General features: G+C 41.8%; 1 protein-coding gene across 2 annotated transcripts in view; it reads left to right on the top strand.

Moving 5' to 3' along the window:
• Positions 1-1280: 1280 nt before the first annotated feature.
• Positions 1281-22856, top strand: part of TANC2 (tetratricopeptide repeat, ankyrin repeat and coiled-coil containing 2) — a 382196-nt gene continuing 360620 nt past the window's right edge. For both annotated transcript variants that reach the window (XM_081344806.1, XM_081344805.1), the window contains exon 1: positions 1281-1566. The gene's annotated coding sequence lies outside the window, so the exon portion shown is untranslated. The remainder of the gene's footprint in view (positions 1567-22856) is intronic.

Here is a 22856-nt window from a genome sequence, read left to right as displayed (position 1 = left end):
ATTGGGTACATCTAGTTTAATGAAGCAGTGTTCCAATATCTCAGGGGTTGCCACAAAGAGGAGGGAGTCAAGCTAATTCTCCAAAGCACCTGAAGGTAAGACAAGAAGCAACCGGTAGAAACTAACCAAAGAGAGAAGCAACTTAGAACTAAGGAGAAATTTCCTAACAGAACAATTAACCAGTGGAACAACCTGCCTCCAGAAGTGGTGAATGCTCCAACATTGGAAGTTTTTAAGAAGAGACTAGACAGCTATTTGTCTGAAATGGTATAGGGTTTCCTGCCTAAGCAGGGGGTTGGACTAGATGACCTCCAAGGTCCCCTCCAATTTTATATTATTATTATTGTTAATTTTACCTCCTCCCCCTCTTTCTACTTCCCTCCACTTTTCCAGGCACAGTTCTTTTTTCTAGTCCTCCAGTTCATTTCCAGTCCTTTTTTTTGCTGTCAGTTGTTTTCATCACATATCCCAAAGGCGAGAATTTCTTCTTGTTGATAACTTAAAGGAAACAAAAAACAGTATTTAGTTCAGGACTGACTGATTTAATCTTGCATCTATGGTATTTTTAGTAACCATCTTCAGATCCATAATTGGAAGGTTTCTATCTTCCTTCTCGATGTCCCTCTTTAACAGCAGTATACATAGACAAGAGGTACAATCGAAACTATTGGTCTATTTTCTCCTTAAATTTTGGCATTACTGCATCTTTCTTAAAAATGGACGTTGCATTTCAGACCCTATCTCGCTATATTAAATACCACATTCTACAATGGAAAACAAATGTGTGAGTAACATATATCTTTAAATATTGCATAACCTCACCTTCGATTGCTATTAATAGTAAGCTTTTCCCTTTCCTTATGGAAATTCCTTGAGAGATAGGGGCGTGCCGCGAATAGAGAAAACGTGTGAAAGAAGCGGAGCTAACTCTAAAAGCGCCGCCGCGCGCCGCCTATTGTTCACGGATAGAACGTGGAGGGGGAACGTTGTTGGTGCTAGCCCAACCCAGCACCTGTGTGCGGGCTACAGTTCCCCCTCCTCCTTAAGACAGAGGGCGAGAAAGTGAAGCGCGCCACCCTTCGTAGGACACACAGTCTGACTTGGCAAACGCGTGGCGCGTGCGCAACTGTGCATGCGCGCGCAGATCTAAAGAAGCGCGAGGCGGTGCCACCCACCCACCCCCCATCACTTCGCTCATTGGGGAGTCGCGCGTGCAAGCGGGCGGCGCGCGGCGCGTGCTCGTCCTTTGCTTCTCTCGTTCTCCTGCTGTGTGGGTTGTTTTGTCAGGAGCAGAGCGGCTCAATGACTGAAGGCGAGAGGGGAGCGCCTAGCTGCCGCCATCGCCGCCGCCACCGTCCCATCAGCAGAGCACCCCCACTTGGCTTGCATCTGAGGAAGGCGTAGTGAGCCGCTCCTTATGGAAATGTGGTGAGGCAGGCAGGAAAGACTCCCCCCCCACACCTCTGCTTCGCAGCCCCTCCCCCAAACTTCGGAACAGGACGGGAAGAAGAAGTCGAAGTTGCCGCTCCCCGAAGGGTGGTTGGACAGAGCCCGAGCCCGGTGTAGGTGAGTGAGGAGAAAATCAACAATTTGTGATTCATTTCGGCTGACGCCCTAGGAAGGAAGGAAGAAGGAAGGAAGGAAGGAAGTTGAACGCTGGATGGGTGTGCCACACTGACCTATAAGAGGTTGAGGGGAAAGGGATTCTGTCATCGTCCTTGATTCTTCTTCCCCCTCCCACCATTTCCATACCGTTTTATTTTGATGTGGAAGGAAGAAATAAGATTCCAGGATATGTATAACGAGCGATTTGTGTGAGCTTATGGCATATGTATACAGTATTCCTGTGAATCAATACTTTAATCGGCTACATAAAACTATTTCTAAAAAAGAAATCTCTAAAACATTGCTTCTTTATGAAACATCCACATTCTTATTATAAAGTGACTTGAGATTGGAGATACATATTATGTTATTGGAATGAAAAAGTGTAACATATTGATGGGAATAGTGATATTGCTATGCCTTGGTAAACAGATTTTGAAAACAGAAATACAATAGGTTCTTAAGAATCCTGTGCTTCCAAACCTGTTCTAATCCTATATTTGTCATTGCTGAAGGCATAGCAAAACTTATAGAAGAAAAGAAACCCAGTGCTATATTAGTGCATTGTCCGGGCACTGGAAGTCTGATATAGGAGATGCAGGGAGTGGGTCTTTTGGTGGTGAATTACTGGGTGGGGGAAGTGAGTTTCATTTATAAAACTGTTAGATCAGGAATCAGTAGTTTACTGCTATCAGCGCCAGAAAATTGGATAAAACAGTAATGCGTGAGAAAACATTCTAATTCAGTATTCACGTATAAGAGATGAAGCATATCAGCCAGAATGAAGGGTTGCAATGTATTACTATGGTAGATTATCATAGGCAATTTTACTGTATTTTTACTGTACAGTAAAATGTTACTGTAAGTAACATTTTATAGATTAAAATGTCAGTGTCCTGTGTATAGAGAATACAGAAGATTTTGAAATAAAGAACATGATATGTATTGCAATGTAAAGGGCCATCTGAGCTATACAGCTATGACTTCATTGAAACTGCAACTGCATATGTGCCACTTTTTAAGACTTGTTGATATTCATGTATTTAAAACATTCGTTAGGCATTTTATGCTGTCATTTATAATATCTTAGAAGTAAAACTAAAGCATTAAAATTTAATCAGCAATTTAAGACAGTTTAGAAAACTATATTTTAAGGCCTTTTAAAAGCTGGGACAGTTATCAGTTCATCAGAACAACAGAGTTATTTTGGGATCTCTGGGACTACAAAGAAGGTTTAATTACTTGTCATCATCTGATGAGCCAGTGGAAACTATAGATAGAAGACTTCAGGTCACCTCAATGAACCATGGAAAGGGCCGGATTAAAAGGACAAAGTGTACTCTGAGATAATATTGAACTTAACTGTATGCAACAATTTATGTTTAACAATAATTTTGCAGTTAATGTAATGCTTTTATCATAGATAGTGTATAATTGTCTTTTTGAACACCATTGTTATTTGGAGGTAGTTCCAGGTAGAACATATTGAAAAAGTGTAAAACATTTAAAAAGTATGTTTTACACAAAGTTTATCAGTGGAAGCAAAACATTCCAACCCAAAAGGCTTAAGTAGATGTGTTCTCTGAAGGACTTGCACAAGTGCTATCTGTGCATGCGTACACAAAGACAACTAGGGTAGTCTTTCACATACAGGAGCTTGTGCAAGCCTTTCAGAGGATGTACCTAAATCAGCGCATTAAACAGTGATTAACTTGTGCTAACATGGTTTGCAAAATGTGTTTATTTTGTATATATAGCTCAAGAGCATATTAGGGTTATGTAGCCTGGTTTTTACCAATGTGATTTTTGTAAAAATGATCCAGTTGATGTAGCAACGTGATAGTAGATGCTGCTATTCCTCACTGAAAAATCAGAAGCTGCTCCAAATTATGATCCAATCCAGAATAAGAAGATCTACTTTCACTTACACAATGAGCACTTTCATTTTATCTAGATTTACTGTTATTAACTCTCATTTCAAAAAACTTACAGATTTTAGGTAGCTGTTCAGAAGAAATTTTATTGAAATTTTTATGGAGAAATAGATTTGAGTAGTAACACCTTATTCTTTAAATTACTTATGTAGTCATCCACTGGTTTACAGTGAAGGATCACTCATATGTTAATGATACTAAGTTGCATAGCTATATCCTGAACTGAGCAGGGGATGCTGTGGCACTCTTAGTCTGGTAACTGAGAAATTAGGTGAGATGAAACACCACAATAAAGTTATGGATTTACCAGAACTCATCTGGTTCTATGTCACTTCCATCTGTAGCTCTAAAAAAGCGTATGCAAATTTGTGGTTCCACCTAGGCTTACAGTTCCTGCAGGAGAGACTGCCTAGTTTGTTTGGTGCACTAAAATAAAATAAATAAAATAATTGTGAACTGCTTTGGAACACAGTTTGGATAATTGCATTTAAAGTTACAGTTTGCTAATAACCTTTGAAATTATTTGTCTTAAATTGTGTTTAAGATACAGTAGCTTTCTCTTACCCTACTGCCCTGTACAGTGACTCTTCAAGCTTATGTTGGCATGCTGAAAAAGTAACTACAACTGGCCCTGCACTTATTGCAACATATCTGTAGTCATGTGATTGAAATTCAGGCACTTTACAACTGTTGCAGTTATCTCATAGTCACATGATTGCTATTTGCATGCTTCATAGCCAGCTTCTGACTATCAGTGGAGAAGCTTGTAGTAAAATTGTGACTTGTGGTCACATAATATCTTGCTTAGTAATCATGGTGGAAATGAGGTCACAAGTCCGTCATGATCAGGCTTCAACTCAACCCTGACAAGACTGAGTGGCTTTACGTACCGGCATCTCGGCATATTCAGAACATTCCATCTCTTTCTATAGGGGGTAAGTTATTACCCCCCCCCTGTAGATAGGGCCCGTAACTTGGGAGTCCTCCTAGACTCACAGCTTTCTTTGGAAGACCACATAATAGCTGTGACTAGGGGAGCCTTTGCCCAGGTTCGCCTGGTGTGCCAATTACGGCCCTATCTGGACCGGGATGCCCTGCGTACAGTCACTCATGCGCTCGTGACCTCTCGTTTAGATTACTGCAATGCTCTATACATGGGGCTGCCCTTGAGGACCACTCGGAGGCTCCAACTGGTACAGAATGCAGCTGCGAGAGTCGTATTGGGAGCCTCCCGATACTCTCATGTTACACCTCTACTCCGTGAGCTGCATTGGCTCCCAGTTATCCTCCGGGTGAGATTCAAGGTGCTTGTAATGGTTTTCAAAGCCCTACATGGCATGGGTCTGGAGTACCTTGGGAATCACCTGCTGCCGGCATCAACTTCCCTCCGCCCGGTACGCTCCCACAGAGAGGGCCTCCTAAGGGCGCCACCGTTTGGAGAATGCCGCTTGGTGGCTCCCAGGGGGAGAGCGTTCTCTGTGGGCGCGCCTGACCTATGGAACCATTTACCGGTTGAGCTCCGGATGGCTCCCGACCTTCGCTCCTTCCGACGCGATCTAAAAACATATCTATTTAAGCAATCCGGTCTGGTCTGAGGGGTTTAATTTTAATTGTGGTTTTAATTTATCTTCTACATTTGGGCAGTAGGGCTTAATTTATTTTCAATTTTCTGTATTTGTGCATTTTGACATTTATGTCACTGTTCATCGCCCTGAGTCCTTAGGGAGAAGGGCGGTATACAAATCAAATAAATAAATAAATAAATCACATATTTTGCTTAATGACTGCATTGCTTAGTGACAGTTCTGTCTTAATTGTGCTCAATGGGTTGGTCATTAGCAAGGTATCGCTGTATTTAGCTTTGAGTGTGGCTCTGGTATCCCAAATTATGCTACTTTATTAAAGAATTTACATAGGAAGAAGACTTTTTCAGCTTTGTTGTGGGATTGCAATTTGAAAAGTGATATTTTTAAAAATAGTTTTGAAGCTAAATATTGTTTGCCAACATTCATAATTGATCAAACTGTTTATGAATGTTGACTGAAAATAATGATTTTGCCTGATTCCTGTGGGACTAGAAGTGATCAGCAAAATTAGTAGTAAAATTAGTAGCAATATCAGAAATATAATTTATTAAAATGTTGATTCAGATTATATTGTTTTTCTAGCAATATAAATAATTGGGAATGAAACCATTGTCTCATTCTGGACTATTCTGATATATTTGCTGAAATATGGGTCTGTTGTCATTGACTTAATCAGAAATAATCAATTTGAGGTTACTGACAGGAAAAGAGTTTTTATCATAGTTATTCTCTTTATCAAATATTAAAAGAATCCCAAGGAAGAATAAATATAAACATATAGACACAAATATAAGTCACAAGTTGCCAATTCCAGCTGAAATTAATTTTGGAAATGTCTTCCCCCCCCCAACAAAATATATGGAGTAATGCTCTTAAATGTGCATACAAGTGAAAAAATGTGTAACAGAGAGGTCACACTCCAAAGTTGGGCAAGACAAGAAAAATAACCTCTATAAATGTATTTAATTGAATTATCAGGAATCTTCAGTCTGAGTTCAAGCTAGGGTACAGCAAAGAGGTAGTATGGGTGATGTGGGTTATGACTTTGAAAACCTTACGTGGAACCCTCTTTGTCCCATTCATTGTCCCATCCCACCTGTTCAGGCAGGGAAGATATGTTGTAGACCCCAATGGTTAAAAAGTTTTGACTTGCAAGGTCCAGGAGGAGAGCCTTCTTTGAAGTTGTCCCCGCCCTCTGGAACATTCCCCCCCCCAAGGCAAAGCAAGTTCTTGCTCTCCTAGTCCTTTGAAATATCTGAAGACTAATCTGCTGACATCCTTGGGGCTCATACAAGAGTACACAGTGATGGGGCTGGTTAGTGCCTTGAAGGCCTTCCCATCTTTTTAATACAATTATATATAGCTTTTATGTTTTAGATTTTACTTATACACTGACCAGAATCACTCTGTGAGGTTTTCTAAATTTTACATACCGTACATACATACATACATACATACATACATACTAGTTGCACTTGTGGATAACCTTTGGGGGCGGGCCTGGAATAGAAGTGATACAGCTGTCCTGGCTCTCCTGGATCTCTTGGTGGCTTTTGATATTATCAAGCATGGTATGTTTCTGCTCTAGCTTAGGGTTTTAGGAGGCACCATTTTACAGTGATTCATCTCCTTACAGTATCTCCAATCTGTATTGTAGTGGGGAAGGCCCAACCCTAGGTTTCTATACTGTGGAGTGTGTCCAAACTTTGGTCTCTCACCTCTCCTTTTTTACATGAAACTATTGGACAAGGTTATTTGTTGGCAAGTGGTGCAGTATCATCAGTACGTTTATGACATTCGATTGTATTTTATCACCCCTAGTTACTCAGGTAATGCTGTCCCAGTGCTTGGAGGCTGTGAGGAACTGGTTAGAGAATTTAGCTTACACCTTTCTAATGGTTTTTTTCCCCCTCCCAGGAAAAAAATTGTTTGTTTCTTGATGGGGTTGCACTTCCGTCCACCGAGCTGGTGTGAAATTTGGAGGTCCTTCTGGACTTGCAGTTGTTGCTTAAGGAACAGATGGCAGTCATAATCAGGGGAGTCTGCACAGATTCATATTCTATGCCAATTGCACCCATTCTGGCATGGAGGTTCAACATGGGGCTACCCTTGAAGACTTTTCAGAAATTACAGTAGAAGTGATGCAGAATGCAGTGGTGCATGCTGTGTTGGGTATCCCATTTTATACATGTCATCCCATTATTGCATGAGCTACATTGTCTTTTACTCTTTTGGGGCCCACTTAAGGTGCTGGTTATCACCTTTAAAGCTTTACATGGCATGGGACTAAGTTATATGTGACAGTACTTCTCCCTGACAGTGTCTGCCCATTCCACTAAGTTGGAGAGAACAGCTATGCTCCAGTCTTTTTCTTTAAATACTACCATCTAATGGGACCTAGGAAATATGCCATTTCTTTGATGGTCCCAACCTTATAGAAGAGCTTTCCCTTGGCAGTCAGACAGGCCCCCACACTCTTACCTTCTGGAAAGTCATAAAGAGCTGATTCTCCCCCAGGCACTGGGCACTGGGGTAGAATTCAGTAGAAGCCTACAGATCACGGGTCGACAACCCGCAACTCTGGAGCCACATGTGGCTATTTCAGCCTTCTACTGTGGTTCCCAGTCCTCTTCCACCATTTGCAGAGAGAGAGAGAGAGAGACAGAGAGAGAGAGAGGCACTTGCGCTTCCCTTCTCTCTCTCTCTCTCTCTCTCTTTCTCTCTCTCCCTCCCTCCCTCCCTCCCTGCCTCCCTCTCTCCAATCTTCTGCTCACCTGGCCAGCTGGCCTCACGCTGTTGTCCGACAAGCTGACAAGCTTATTGGGTGGGTTCCCTGCCCTTGGTGCATCTCTGCAGGAACCAGCAGAAAGCAGCATATCTCTCTCTCTCTCTCTCTCTCTCTCTCTCTCTCTCTCTCTCACACACACACACACACACACACACACACACACACACACACACACACACTTTTACTTACTTAGTGAGGGAAGAGGACTGGCAGACCAAGGGCAGGAGAGAGTCAGCCCAATAAGAATGTGTGTCAGCTTGTTGGAGAACAGTGTGAGGCCAGGTGAGCAGAAGATCGGAGAGAGAGAGAGAGGGAGAGGAAAGAGAGAGGAAGAAAGAGAGAGGAAAGAGAGAAGGAGAGGAAAGGGAGAGAAAGAGAGGGAGAGGAAAAAGATAGATAAAGAGACAGAGGGAGTGAGATAGAAAGAGGGAGAGGAAAGAGAGAGGAGAGAGAGAGAGAGAATATATATGTTGTCCTTATTGGACTTTTAGTAAAGAATGTTTAATGAAATATTTTGATTTTTTTAAAATTAAGAGATGAGGTATGGGGATAATTATGATGTATTTAAAGATAGTAGATAAGCTACTAAAATTGTTTTCACCTGTTGGGATGAAGGAGAAAGATTTTTCCCCCCCTCTTTCTCCGGCATAAAAATTTGTTTTCTTTGTAGCAGTTCATTGATTTCATAAATGCAACACACTATAGTTTTTTTATACATAAAGGTAAAAAAAGGATATATGCAGTGTTATCTTCATTTTAGATGTTAAAAGGGTTTTGTGGCTCCCAATGTTTTCTTTTCTGTGAGAAACGGGTCCAAGTGGGTGTTTAAGGTTGCCGACCCCTGCTATAGATGATTCTCGGGCTCATTTGGAGGTTGACTGGTTTTAGATTTTTTTAGATAGATAGACAGACAGATAACCTTTATTGTCATTTTTTACTGTGGGCGCAATGGCAAATTTAGTTGCTTGCTCTCAAAGTGTACACATATATAATACACATTTAACAATACTATATACAACATATGTATAGACCTACACCCTTACATATAAGTAAGATATAAATATTAATCACTGTCCATCTTGCACGCATAACGGAAGGAGGAAGTTTTAGAGTTCACAAGGTTAATACTGTATGGCACGAAACTGTGACTGAATCTGGATATTCTGCTTCAGATACCATAATTTTCATTGTGTATGGTTTTATTATTATTGTGAGCTGCCCTGAGTTGTACTCTAAGATGGGCAGCATATATACACACATATATACTATCTACAGTTAATTACCCATATATTATCCCCATTTAAAAAATTAATCATTATCTGCCTACACTAATTATTTCATTTCTCACACATAAACCCTCACAGTTATAGACATAAACCCACCTTTCAGCCAAAATAAACAAGAAGAAAAACACTCCCTAGGATGAAAGGATTGATGGAAAATAGTAGTTGAACTGGGGAAGAAAGAAAAAGGGAAAGGAAAAACCAAACTACATGTGAGTGAAGAAAGGAGACAAGGAAGGAAAGAAGAGAGAAAAACCCTGTTTTAAAAATTACAGAAATTCATCAGGCAAGTAACTGGTTAATCTTCAGTGACATTCTTTTTTTTCAGCAGCAGTATCTGCAATCATTTGCTCCTCTGCCTATTGGCTTGCTTTCAAAAACCCTTTTTTTATTCTTCATATTCATTGAATTTAAGATTTTTTAACCTTCCTTTTACTTATAAACATGCAATTTAAAGGTATAATAATGTAAGGAAAAAATTTCTGGTGGCATTACATAAATATACGTTTTAGTAACAAGTTTAAATGCTGTACTGAAAATAGCAACAGCACTTAAACTTATATATTGCTTCACAGTGCTTTACATCCCTCTCTAAGCAGTTTACAAAGTCAGCCTATGGCCCCCAACAATCTGGGTCCTCATTTTACCGATCTTGGAGGGATGGAAGGCTGAGTCAGCCTTGAGCTGGTGAGACTCAAACTGCCAAACTGCAGTCAGCCAGCAGTCAGCAGAAGTAGCCTGCAGTACTGTATCCTAACCACTGTGCCACCACGGCTATAAAATGTTATAAGAAACGTCCTAGTAACTGATTCTCTTTAAATGATGAGCCTACACAGAAGTAATAATGAATCTTCAGTATTCTACATTTGAAATAACTCTTTTTGAATGGCATTTACTTCTGTGTCATTGAAAATTTATATATTTCTATTTCAAATTCTTGTCTGGAACTTGTTTTCTGTTTTTGCCTTCATTTTTTTTAGACAAGTCTCCTTTTTCTCAGGCTTGTAACAGTAAGTGGCAGTCTTATAGATTACTTAGAAATAAATTCCATGAATTAGTGAGATTTATTTGAACATAGTAAATCCATAGTGAATCTACAGAGTTCATGGATCCACAAGTTGTATGTAAATCAAACCACCAACTTTGTGCACTTATTTATCCTTCCCGATTATTAGTAGTTCAATTTGAAACTCAGTTGTACTTATTTTAAACATACTGATTTAAGCTTATTTTAACTAATTTAATTTTGGGGAAATTTTGTCTGTTGAAGCAACAATGTTTGGTATGGGATAATGAATTTATCCTGCAATTAATTTTTTTAAATAAATGCTGGCAAGCTCTAAGTGTTTATTGATCAAAATCCTATAACTAAAATGTTAAAGTCTGGGTTTTTCAAATATTATTTCCTGTTGTGTTTATGGAGATATAATCAAAACAGCTTTAGAGATATCATGTGATATAAGCTTTTTAATAGAGAGAACTGTCATATATGGCGATAGTTAAGACAAAGGTAAGTTATATGGAAGAGTTAAGGAAATGCCTTGAATCTTCTGATTTTCTCAAGGAGTAATTCTTTCAGGATTTCTCAGCTGGGGTTTTGCAAAATTCTTGGGTTCCATAAGAGGTCACAAGGAGTTCCTTGGGAAATAATAATAAAAGAGACCCCACAAAAACATTCCAGCCTCCAACACTGTGCACAAGCTGAAAAGAGAGGAGTGAGTACGAAGGGAGATGCAGCAGATGGTGAGAGAGTGTGCACAAAAAAGACACTTGCTGGGACATCTGTCCTGGAGCTCTCCTTGTTGGTGCTTATCTCTGTTTCTACAAGCACAGTGGCCTGGCTTCTTCTCAGGGCAGATTCAGGAAATCCAGTGCTGGGTTGGCTCTGGCATCAGTGGCAGCAGGAGCTACCCACAAAGGCGGGAAGAGGGAAATGAAGTGGGGGATAGGAAGAAGTTTAATTCTTAAATTTTAGTTTTTAAAAAAATCATAATTCTTAGTTTAAGAGCTCTATTAATGCATATGTACTGGCCCACATATGAAATGAATATAATAACTTCTGGCATATATCTGAGCATGAATATACAGGGGGTTCCTGATGCCTGAAAAATACTCCAAGGGTTCCTTCAGGCTCACGGTTGAGAAAGGCTGCATCAATTAGTCACAACTAGGCATAGTAACAAAAATTCACTTGCTCACTGTGTTCAGGAGAAACAAACACTACATCAAGAAACATATAAGTAAGCTTGAATATAGTTACACAAGGAAGAAACCACAGATAAAACATGGCTAAAGAAGTAAAAGAATTAATAAAGGAAAGAAATGAATATTGCATCCTGGATTATGGTTCGAAAAAGGGCAGATTGCTGGAGTTGGTTCCCGGCAAGACGAGCCTGGGGTTAGGGATTGCTGGTTCCTCCGGTTGTGGGGTGGGGTTTCAAATCCCCACAACGATTGGGAATGGTAGCAGGTGGTTGCACGGAGGGCCATATCAACATTCGGGATCACGCCCCCGCTGTCTTCAAGCGGTGGCGTGCTCCGACCCTCCGGTTGACACCCGTTTACCCGGGGGTGAGGGAAATCGGGCCCCTGAGCTTAGGCTGGTGTATTTTAATGCCAGATCCGTAGTGAACACAGCGCCCCTCGTCCGAGACTTGATCGAGGAGGAATGCGCGGATCTGGCATGTATTACGGAAACCTGGTTGGGCTCAGAGGGAGGTGTCCCTCTGACTGAGCTCTGCCCCCCAGGTTTCTGCGTGCTGCACCGGCCACGGGCTCAGGGTAGGGGCGGGGGGTGGCGGTGGTTATACGGGAGACCTTATGTCCGCGGGAGACCACTGTCGTACAGATAGGAGGGAGTGAGTCGCTCCTCCTGAGGTTTGGCTCTGGGGTTCAGTTGGGTTTGTTGCTGACATACCTGATGCCCAGCTGTGTTGCAACAACCCTGCCTGGGCTTCTCGACACCCTTTCAGGGCTGGTGGTTGAATTTCCCAGACTTATGGTTCTGGGTGATTTCAACCTTCCATCCCTGGGCAGGTCGTCAGAGTTAGCGCGGTAGTTCATGGCCTCCAAGACGGCCATGGACCTGACCCAGATAATTCAGGGCCCGACCCATGGAGGGGGCCACACTCTCGACCTGGTTTTCCTATCTGGGCAGTGGTTTGATGATCTGGGAGGGGGTACACCAAATATTGTCCCCCTGTCATGGTCTGATCATCACCTCCTACGGCTGGTCTTCCGATACGCTACCCCTCACCGCTGGGCTGCGGAACCGACCAGGTGGTTCCACCCCAGGCGCCTAATGGATCCTGAATGGTTCCAGACGGCGCTTGGGTCTATACCTATCTCCCTCACTCACAGCCCGGCTGATGCCTTGGTGGAGGCTTGGGAGAGAGCCGCCACCGAGGTGCTTGACCGGGTTGTACCCTTGCGACCCCTGATCCGGCGCAGATCCCGATGGGCTCCATGGTTTTCTGTGGAGCTACGGGAGATGAAGCGTCGGAGACGGAGTCTGGAGAGCTGTTGGAGATCCAGCTGGTCTGAATCTGACCGATTGCAAATAAGATCTTTCACTAGGTCTTATCTCGCGGCAATGAGGACGGCGAAGTCTAATTACTTCACCACCCTCATTGCGTCCGCAGGTAATCGCCCGGCCGCCCTGTTTAGGGTAACTCGCTCCGTCCTCTCCCAGGAGGTGAGGGAGGAGCCCTTACAGGGGCAGGCCGAGGAGTTTAGCCAGCATCTGGCTGACAAAATCGCTCAGATTCGAACTGGTTTGGACTCTGACTGGGCAGAGTCTGATGGGGAGGAATCGAGCGGTCTTGAGAGTATTATCTGGACTGAGTTTGATCCTGTGACTCCCGAGGAGGTGGACAGGATTATGGGGAGGCTGAGCTCTACCACCTGTTTATTGGACCCGTGCCCCTCCTGGCTGGTTTATTCAGCTCGGGAGGAGACACGAGGCTGGTTCCAGGCAGTGATATCTGCTTCTTTGAGTGAGGGTGTCTTTCCCGCCGCCTTGAAGCGGTGGTGAGACCCCTTCTCAAGAAGCCTGCCCTGGATCCAGCTATTTTGAATAACTATTGTCCGGTCTCCAACCTTCGCTTTTTAGCGAAGTTTGTTGAGAGTGTGGTGGCGCATCAGCTTCCTCTGTTCCTGGAGGAAATCGATTATCTTGACCCGTACCAATCGGGTTTCAGGCTCGGGTACAACACGGAGACGGCATTGGTCGCGCTGATGAATGATCTTTGGTGGGCATGGGACAGGGGTTGTTTCTCTGTCCTAGTCCTATTAGATCTCTCAGCGGCTTTTGATACGATCGACCATGGTATCCTACTGCGGCGTCTCAGGGGGTTGGGAGTGGGGGGCACTGTTCTACGGTGGTTCTCCTACCTCTTGGGCCGTTCTCAGTCGGTGTTGATGGGAGGGCAGAGGTCCGCCCCGAGGTCTCTTGTTTGTGGAGTTCCTCAGGGGTCAGTCCTCTCTCCCCTCCTGTTCAATATCTATATGAAGCCGCTGGGTGAGATCATTCATGGTTTTGGGGTGGGGTATCATCAGTACGCCAATGATACCAAACTTTTTCTTTCCACCCCAAACCAGCTCAGTGATGCCCTCGACATGATGTCCCGTTGCCTTGAGGCGGTTCGGGTTTGGATGGGGAGAAACAGGCTCTGACTCAATCCTGCCAAGACTGAGTGGCTGTGCGTACATGCATCTCGAGTGAATCATCCTATTCCACCTTTAATGATGGGGGGTGAGGTGTTACCCCCCGTCGATAGGGCTCGCAACTTGGTTGTCCTCCTGGATTCGCGGCTCAGTTTTGAAGATCATGTAGGAGCTGTGACCAGGGGGGCTTTTGCCCAGGTTCGCCTGGTGCGCCAGTTGCGGCCCTATCTGGACCGGGATGCCTTGTGCACAGTCACTCATGCGCTCATGACCTCCCGGTTAGACTACTGTAACGCTCTCTACATGGGGCTGCCCTTGAGGACCACTCAGAGGCTTCAACTGGTGCAGAATGCGGCCACGCGAGTTGTGATGGGGGCTCCCCGATACTCCCATGTAACACCTTTGCTTCGTGAGCTGCATTGGCTTCCGGTTGCCCTCCGGGTGAGATTCAAGGTGCTGGTGATGACCTATAAAGCCCTAAATGGCTTGGGTCCGGGATATCTGAGGGAACACCTGCTGCCGGCATCAAGTTCCCTTCATCCTGTGCACTCCCACAGGGAGGGCCTTCTCAGGGTGCCGCCGGCAAAGGATTGCCGGAGGGCGACACCCAGGAGGAGGGCCTTCTCTGTGGGCGCGCCTGCCCTTTGGAACCAGCTACCCGTAGAGCTCAGGACTGCCCCAGATTTTTGTTAGTTCCGCCGGGACCTGAAGACCTGGCTCTTTGAGCTTTCCGGCCAGGACTGAGAACTTTTAATTTTTAACCTATTGCAATTGGGTTTTTAATTAGAGTTAAGGGTTTTAGATTTTAATTAAGGATAATTTAATTTATTTTAATTTGTTATTAACTTTTGTATTGTTATATTGTTTTAATTGCCTTGTGAACCGCCCTGGGTCCTATGGGAGAAGGGCGGTATATAAGTTTTAATAATAATAATAATAATAATAATATAATAATAATAATAATAATAATAATAATAATAATAATAATAATAATAATAATAATAATAATAATAATAATAATAATAAATGAAGCTGAGATCAGTTTCTATTCTGTAGTTATACCTCAGGAAGAGTTAACCAATTTACCACATCTTTTTGGGAAGGTAAGAGATAATCTATTATTCTAAGACAGACATGTCAAACACAAGGCCCGGGGGCCAGATCCGGCCCGCGAAGTGGTTTCATGTGGCCCGCGAAGCCATCCTGGAAACAGTGAGGGAATGGTCCCCACTGCCTTGGCCCTGGCCCAGAGACCCTCCTTCTGCCAGAGACCCTCAGATCTGTCCCACTCCTGCCCAGGCCCCCATAGGCACCCTTGAGGCAAACGATGTAGAGCTGGCCATGCCCACCCAGTAGGCCATACGCACTCCAGCTGCGCCCACCCAGTAGGCCGCGCCCACCCTGGCCATACCCACCCGGCCCCCTGAGGGCAACTGCAATGCTGATGTAGCCCTCAATGAAATTGAGTTTGACACCCCTGCTCTAGAAGGAGTACAGAGAAGAGCAACAAAGATGATTAGGGGACTGGAGGCTAAAACATATAAGGAACGGTTGCTGGAATTGGATATGTCTAGTTTAATGAAGAGAAGGACAAGGGGTGACATGATAGCAGTGTGCCAATATCTCAGGGGCTGCCACAAAGAAGAGGGAGTCAAGCTATTCTCCAAAGCGCCTGAAGGCAGGACAAGAAGCAACGGATGGAAAATAATCAAGGAGAGAAGCAACCTAGAACTAAGGAGAAATTTCCTGACAGTTAGAACAATTAATCAGTGGAACAACCTGACTCCAGAAGCGGTGAATGCTCCAACACTGGAAGTTTTTAAGAAGAGACTGGACAGACATTTGTCTCAAATGGTATAGGGTTTCCTGCCTTAGCAGGGGGTTGGACTAGATGACCTCTAAGGTCTCTTCCAACTTTATTATTGTTATTGTTATTATTGTTATTCATTAGACATGAACCTCAGTCAACTGAATATTCAAATTGACTGGCACTGATGGTTGACACAAGTTGCTGCCAGCATCCTAGGTATCAACCAGGTACCTCGTTAAAATGTAAGATGTTCCAAGTAGCACAGTTTTTCCTAGCATTGCTGGAGTTATTGAAGGAAGCCGCAATTTCTTGATGTATTTTGCAAAGTTTTTGGATATAGTTTCCAGTGCCCCGATGACAATGGGTATCACTGTTACACGTTTCATCCATAATCGGTGCAGTTTCGATGGCCAGGTCACGGTATTTCGTAATTTTTTCTAGTTCTTTTTCTTCGACTCGCATCTCCTGGTACAGCGATATCGATCAAATGTACGCTTCGGTTCTCTACAACTGCGATATCTTGCGTGTTGTGTTCCAAATGGCCATCTGTCTGTATTCGGAAGTCCCTCAAGATCGTCACCCTCTCATTCTCAACAACTTTTTCAACCCTATGTTCCCACGACTTTTCGGACACAGGCAAGTCATATTTTTTACACAATGCCCAGTGGATTAATTTAGCAACTCGGTCATGTCTAGCTTTGTTATCAGTTTGCGCGATTTTGCTGCACTCACATATTAGATGTGAAACAGTTTCAACTCTGTCGTTGCAAAGTCAGCAATTTGGATTGTCAGTGGATTTTTGTATCTTCACTTTCACGGCATTAGTTTGTAGTGTTTGTTCTTGAGCAGCCAGTAGTAAGCCTTCCATTTCTTTCTTGATGATTCCCCTCTTAAGCCATGCCCATGTCAAGTTGTTGTCACATTTTCTTTCAATGTTTTTCAAATGCAATCCATGCAAAGCTTTGGTTTTCCATCTATTTAATCTGTCATCCAGCCGTTTTTCCTTACATTCTGCCTTTGTTTCTGTGAATGATCTCTGTTTTCATAGTCTACAGCAGTTTTTTTCTACTTTGATTCACACAGTCATTCAAACTTTTTCTTCTTCTACAGTTCGGATCTGCAATAACCCTCTGCCCCCTATTTTTCTTGGCAGGTACAACCTGCCGATGTTACTTCATGGATGTAGAGCGTGGTGCATATTCAAAAATTTACGTGTTTTCTGGTCTAGGTGTTCCAATTCAGCCAAAGTCCAGTTGATAATTCCATCTGGGTAGTGTAACACTGGGACTGCCCATGTATTAATGGCTTTAATTATGTTTCCAGCATTCAGCTCTGATTTTAGTATTTTGTGGACTCTCCTGATGTATTCCTTTTGTGTTGACTCTTTGACTTTTCCATTCAAGATGTTATCTGCTTCCAATATGCCTAGGTATTTGTAACTGTCATCCTTTGCTAGTGCTTTCACAATACTTCCATTTCCCAGTTCTATTCCATTTTTCCCATTTTTCCTTTTTTGCGTGGATAATATAGCACATTTTCCAAGTCCAAAGTTCATTCTGATGTAGCTGCTAAACAGTTGAACTGCGCTGAGTATTGATTCAAGTTCAGTGTGCCTTTTCACGTACAGTTTTAAGTCATCCATGTATAGTAGATGGTTTATCTTGCCATGCTGGCTTGAGATGTGGTATCCCAGTTTTATGTTTCATAAAACTGTCAATGGAATTAATGCGATATTGAACAGTAGTGGTGAAAGTGAGTCTCCTTGGAAGATTCCTCGTCTGATGTTGATTTCACCAATGTTCTCCCCATTTGCTGTTAGGACTGTTTTCCATTTTTGCATATTTGCTTTCAAAAATGTACAGATATTTTTGCTGATTCCAAAGTTTTCCAAACACACATCAATCCAGCTGTGAGGTAATGAGTCGAATGCCTTTTTTTTAATTGAAAAGTTTTACAGTACATTTTATCTTTAACAATCCCCCCTCCCTCCACCCACCCCTACTTATCCCTCCCTATCCCTCACCCCCATTCCCCCCTCCCCCCCCGACTTCCCAGAGCTAAGTACAAGGTATAAAAACAAAGAACAATCATAAACATCCATATGCTAACAACAATAAACTATTAATTCTATCGCACTCTAGCTCATATGAAATGACTACAAGCAATACTAATATTACATATAAAAAGAAAAGAAAAAAAGAAAAGAAGACTTATTCAAATGCTAAATGAAACTTTTTAGTCCCATATTTGTTCTGGATATAATCCATCCACTTTTTCCACTCCATAATATAACGTTCTTGCGAATGATCTTTCAAGTAAGCCGAAATCTTTACCATTTCCGCCAGGTCAGAGACTTTTAGTGTCCATTCTTCTATAGTCGGCAGTTCCTCCTTTTTCCAATATTGACCTATTAAGAGTCTTGCTGCTGTGATTAAGTTCAACATCAACTTAGTGTCCACAACAGTAGCATCTGTAATTATGCCCAATAAAAACAATTGTGGACAAAACTTTATCCTTTGCTTAAAGATCTTCTGCATATTCCACCAAATTTTTATCCAAAAAGCCTTAACCTTTTTGCAGGTCCACCATATATGAAAATACGTTGCATCTTCGCCACCACACCTCCAACATTTAGGTTGATAATTCGGATACATACTTGCAAGCTTTTTAGGATCTAAATGCCATCTATAAAACATTTTATAAAAGTTCTCTCTTAGGTTTTGGGCTTGCGTAAATTTTACATTCCTCACCCAGATCTTTTCCCACGTGTCCATTGTAATAACTTCTTGAATATTCTGGGCCCATTTTATCATACAGTCTTTAACAAGTTCTGTTTCTGAGTCAATATCTATCAATGCAAGATAAATCCGTTTGATATGTGCTGGACCCTGATTTCTAATTTGCTTTATCAAATTTTCATCGGTCATTGAGAAACCAATTTTCTGATCTTCTTTCCACCTGGCACGTAACTGAGTATATTGAAACCAAGTTTGAACGATCTTCTCATCTCGCAAGAGATTGTACGGCTTCAAACACCACACGTTCCTTTCCAAGCTTAAGATCTCCTTATACGTAGTCACATCATGTTTGAAGCCAACATTTATGTTTTCTATTGCATGTTTCGGGATTGCCCACAACGGCATCTTGTAGTCTAACTTATGTCTATACTTCTTCCAAACTCTCAACAATGCCTGTCTTAAAATATGCACTTTAAACACATTATCTACCTTCTTATCATACAACAAATATGCATGCTAGCCAAATAACAAGTCGTGGCCCTCAAGATTTAATAATCTCCCTTGTGTCAAATTAATCCAATCACTTATTCCTGACAACGCAGCAGCTTCATAATATAATTTAAGATTAGGCATTTTAAGACCACCTCTTTCACGAGTATCCTGCATAATCTTAAGTTTAACTCGTGGCCTTTTCCCTGCCCACACAAATTTATTGATACCCCGTTGCCATTCTTCCAAATTAGAATCTTTTTTAAGGACCAGTATCATTTGGAATAAAAATAAAAATTTAGGCAGGACATTCATTTTCACTGCTGCAATTCTACCCAGCAAAGACAATTGCAGTTTTTCCCAACTCTCCAATTCTTTTTGAATTTTTCCCCATAACTTTTCATAATTATTTTTATATAACTTTGCATTGGAGGGTGACAAATACACCCCCAAATATTTAACCCTTTTAACAATCTCAAATCCAGTTAATCCTTCTAAAAGGGCCTTTTGCGATGCTGTCATATTTTTGGCTAAAATTTTTGTTTTTTGTACATTAACCTTAAATCCAGAAACCTTCCCATATTGCATTATTATCTCCATCAGGTCCACAACAGAGTTTTCTGGCTGGGTCACCGTAACAACCAGATCGTCTGCAAACGCCCTCAATCTATAATCCTGATCTCTAATTTGAATACCCTTAATTTTTTCCGAGTTCCGTATTTTTACCAATAATATCTCCAATGTTAAGACAAATAATAAAGGTGATAACGGACACCCTTGTCTTGTACCCTTCTCAATATTGCATACTTCAGTCAGGCTATTGTTAACTATTATTCGGGCAGTTTGTTTTTGATATAATGCCCTAATTGGTTGTAAAGATGTATCCCCAAAATTCATTTTATCTAAAACTTTCATCAGAAATTGCCAATCCAATTGATCAAAAGCTTTTTCAGCATCTAAAAAAATTAGCGCCGCAGGGATCTGGTTGTTCCTTTCCAAAAACTCCACCACATCAACTATATGCCTCACATTATTTTTCATTTGTCTACCACTAATAAACCCAGTTTGATCCCCATGAATCATCTGTTGCAAAACCCTCATCAATCTGTTAGCTAACACCTTAGCAAATATCTTGTAGTCTGTATTTAAAAGTGATATTGGTCTGTAATTTCTTACTTGAGTAGCATCCTGATCTTCCTTCGGAATCAAAGAAATAAAAGCAGTTCTCCAAGACGGAGGCACCCTTCCCCCCCTCTGAATTGTCTGAAACAATTCCCTTAATGGCTTTATCAGCTCCATTTGTAAATTTTTGTAGTAGACCGCAGTCAGTCCATCCGTACCTGGCGCTTTGTCCACCTTCAATTCCTTAATTGCTAAAAGAATTTCTTCTTCTGTTATCAATTGATTAATCTCTTCCTTTTGTTCTTGTGTGAGAACCGGGATACTAGCATTCTTCAAATATATATCAATATCTGTTTCGTTAATCTTCTCCTTAACATATAATTTGGAATAAAAATCCACGAAGGCTTCCTTGATAAGATCCTGTTGAAACACAACCTTTCCTTTGTATTCAATTTTATCTATATTAGAAGCCCTTTGTTTTTTCCTTAACCTGTAGGCTAACCACCTACCTGGTTTATTGGCATTGCAAAAAGTATTATGCCTAGCAAACCGTAGGTTAGTTGCCACCTGATCAGCCATCAACGTATCAAATTGTCCTCTTAACAGGTTAATGACCTCCTTAATCTTCACATCCGATGGATTCAAAATTAGGGCCTTTTCTTTTTCCCTAATTTCATTCTCCAGTTCTTTCCTTCTAACTTCCAAATTACGTCTGTATTTATTATTCATATATATTAACACCCCTCTCATATAGGCTTTGCTAGCATCCCAAACCATGTCCATAGAGGTATCCTTATTCATATTAATTTCAAAAAAATCCTTCATCTGCTTTTTACATTCTTCCACATTTCTCTGATTTCTAAACAAATTCTCATTTACGCGCCAGGAGCGCCTATCTCTATTGTCCTTGTTGATCTCTAACCAGACTGGACTATGGTCAGATATAGTTCTTGCACAAATCTTTATCTTCTTAGTCCTAGAAAAAAAATCATTAGTCAGTAATATAAAATCAATCCTGGAAAAAGATTGATGTCTATCAGAAAAAAAAGTATAATCCTTTTCATGTAAGTGTGTATCTCGCCAAATGTCTCGCAATTCCAAATCATCCTTCATTTCAAAAAAAGATTTAGGCAATCTAGCATGACTCGGGGCACGCTTAAAAAAACCAGATTTATCCAGCTGTACATCAAGGACACCATTCCAATCTCCCATAAAAATAAAAGATTTATAATCCAACTGGGTAATCTTTGTATGTAGTAAACTAAAAAAATCAGTTTGTTGTTGATTAGGAGCATACAGTCCAACTAAAAGCGTTTTTGTGCCTTCTAACAGCAAATCTATCATAACATATCTTCCTTGTTTATCTACTTCAATTAGTTCCGCTGTCAGAGTACTCTTGACATAGATAACCACTCCATTTTTCTTATTCATTGCAGAAGCAATAAATTGCGTGCCCAGCCTTGAGTTCAACAAATACTTTTGGTCCATAACCCTAATATGCGTTTCTTGCAAACAGATAACATCAGTCTTAAATTGTTTTAAATATTGAAAAACTTTCTTTCTCTTCTGTGGTGAATTTAATCCATTAACATTCCAGGTTAGGAACTTAGTCGCCATTCTTGGCATCCCGAAGCTTCTGGAGCACGTCTGCCAGGACCCCTTTAACTTCCTTAGGCCACGCCCCTCCCACAGCTTCACTGTAAGTACGCTTTGGAGGTTCCATAACTTTCTGCTGATCTTGCTCTTGCTCTTGTCTCACTCGTCTTAAAGCGGCACGCGTTATCCTCTGCTCTCCAACAGCTGCTGATGAAGCTGTAATTTGATCCCCTCCAGCACCATTCTCCTCTATCTGTATTCCTTCAGCATCTTGTGACTTTCCCTCGCCATTTCCCTTTACAGGTTCCAGAAGTGGTAGAGGGGTTGCTTTTAAAACTTTACTGTAAAAATCACGTGCCTGAGTCACTGTAACCAGATGATGTCTTTTACCTTCGTGCATCACCACCATGCCCACTGGAATCTCCCATCTAAACTTGATGTCACATTTCTTAAGCTCCTGTGCTAAAAAGGCAAAATCTTTCCTTCTCCTTAAAATCTTTGGAGGAATCTCTTTTAAGACCAAAACTTCTTGCTCAGCAACCACAAACTTAGTATCATAAGCAACTTGAATAACTTCATCCCTAATTGCTCTCTTTGTAAAGTAAACCACCACATCTCTAGGTAGCTTCCTCTGCCTTGCGATCCATGAGTTCACACAAAAGATTTTATCTATACTTCCCTCAATTTCAGCTGCTGACTGACCCAGTACCACTTCCAAAGCCTCGGAGACCAGCTGCTTTAGATCTTCTTTAGGATTCTCTTTTAAGCCCCTGATTCTGATAGCAAACTCCATCTGATGGTACTGGACGAGGCTCAAGTCTCCATCTATTTTATCCCTTATATTTTCATTCTCTAGTACTTTTGCTTCTAATATAGAATTCTTTTGACTAAGATCCTCCACTTTTTCATCCAAGCGTTGCACACATACAGCCACAGCTTCAATTGTAGGCAAGATGTCTGCCCTCATTGCTCTAAACTTCTCTTCCATCTTCTCCTCCAGTTTCTCCTCCAGCTTTTCCATCATATCTGACATTAATTGTGAATGCTTTTCGAAGGCATCCTGTAAATCCTTAAGCGTCAATGCTGGAGCAGGTACAGGAGGAAGCAAAGCTTGCAACGAAGTCTGTTGCACCGGGGAAGCCCCCGCACTCCGGAGAACTTTGGAGGCTTTCATCGCCATCTTCCCCCACTTTCACTTGCTGCGCACTTTCACTTTAAAGCCATAAAATCCATTGAGCTA

This window comes from Vipera berus (assembly GCF_964194415.1).
Source record: "Vipera berus genome assembly, chromosome: Z".
In the NCBI taxonomy this organism is placed as follows: domain Eukaryota; kingdom Metazoa; phylum Chordata; class Lepidosauria; order Squamata; family Viperidae; genus Vipera; species Vipera berus.
This window is presented reverse-complemented; position numbering and strand designations above follow the sequence as displayed.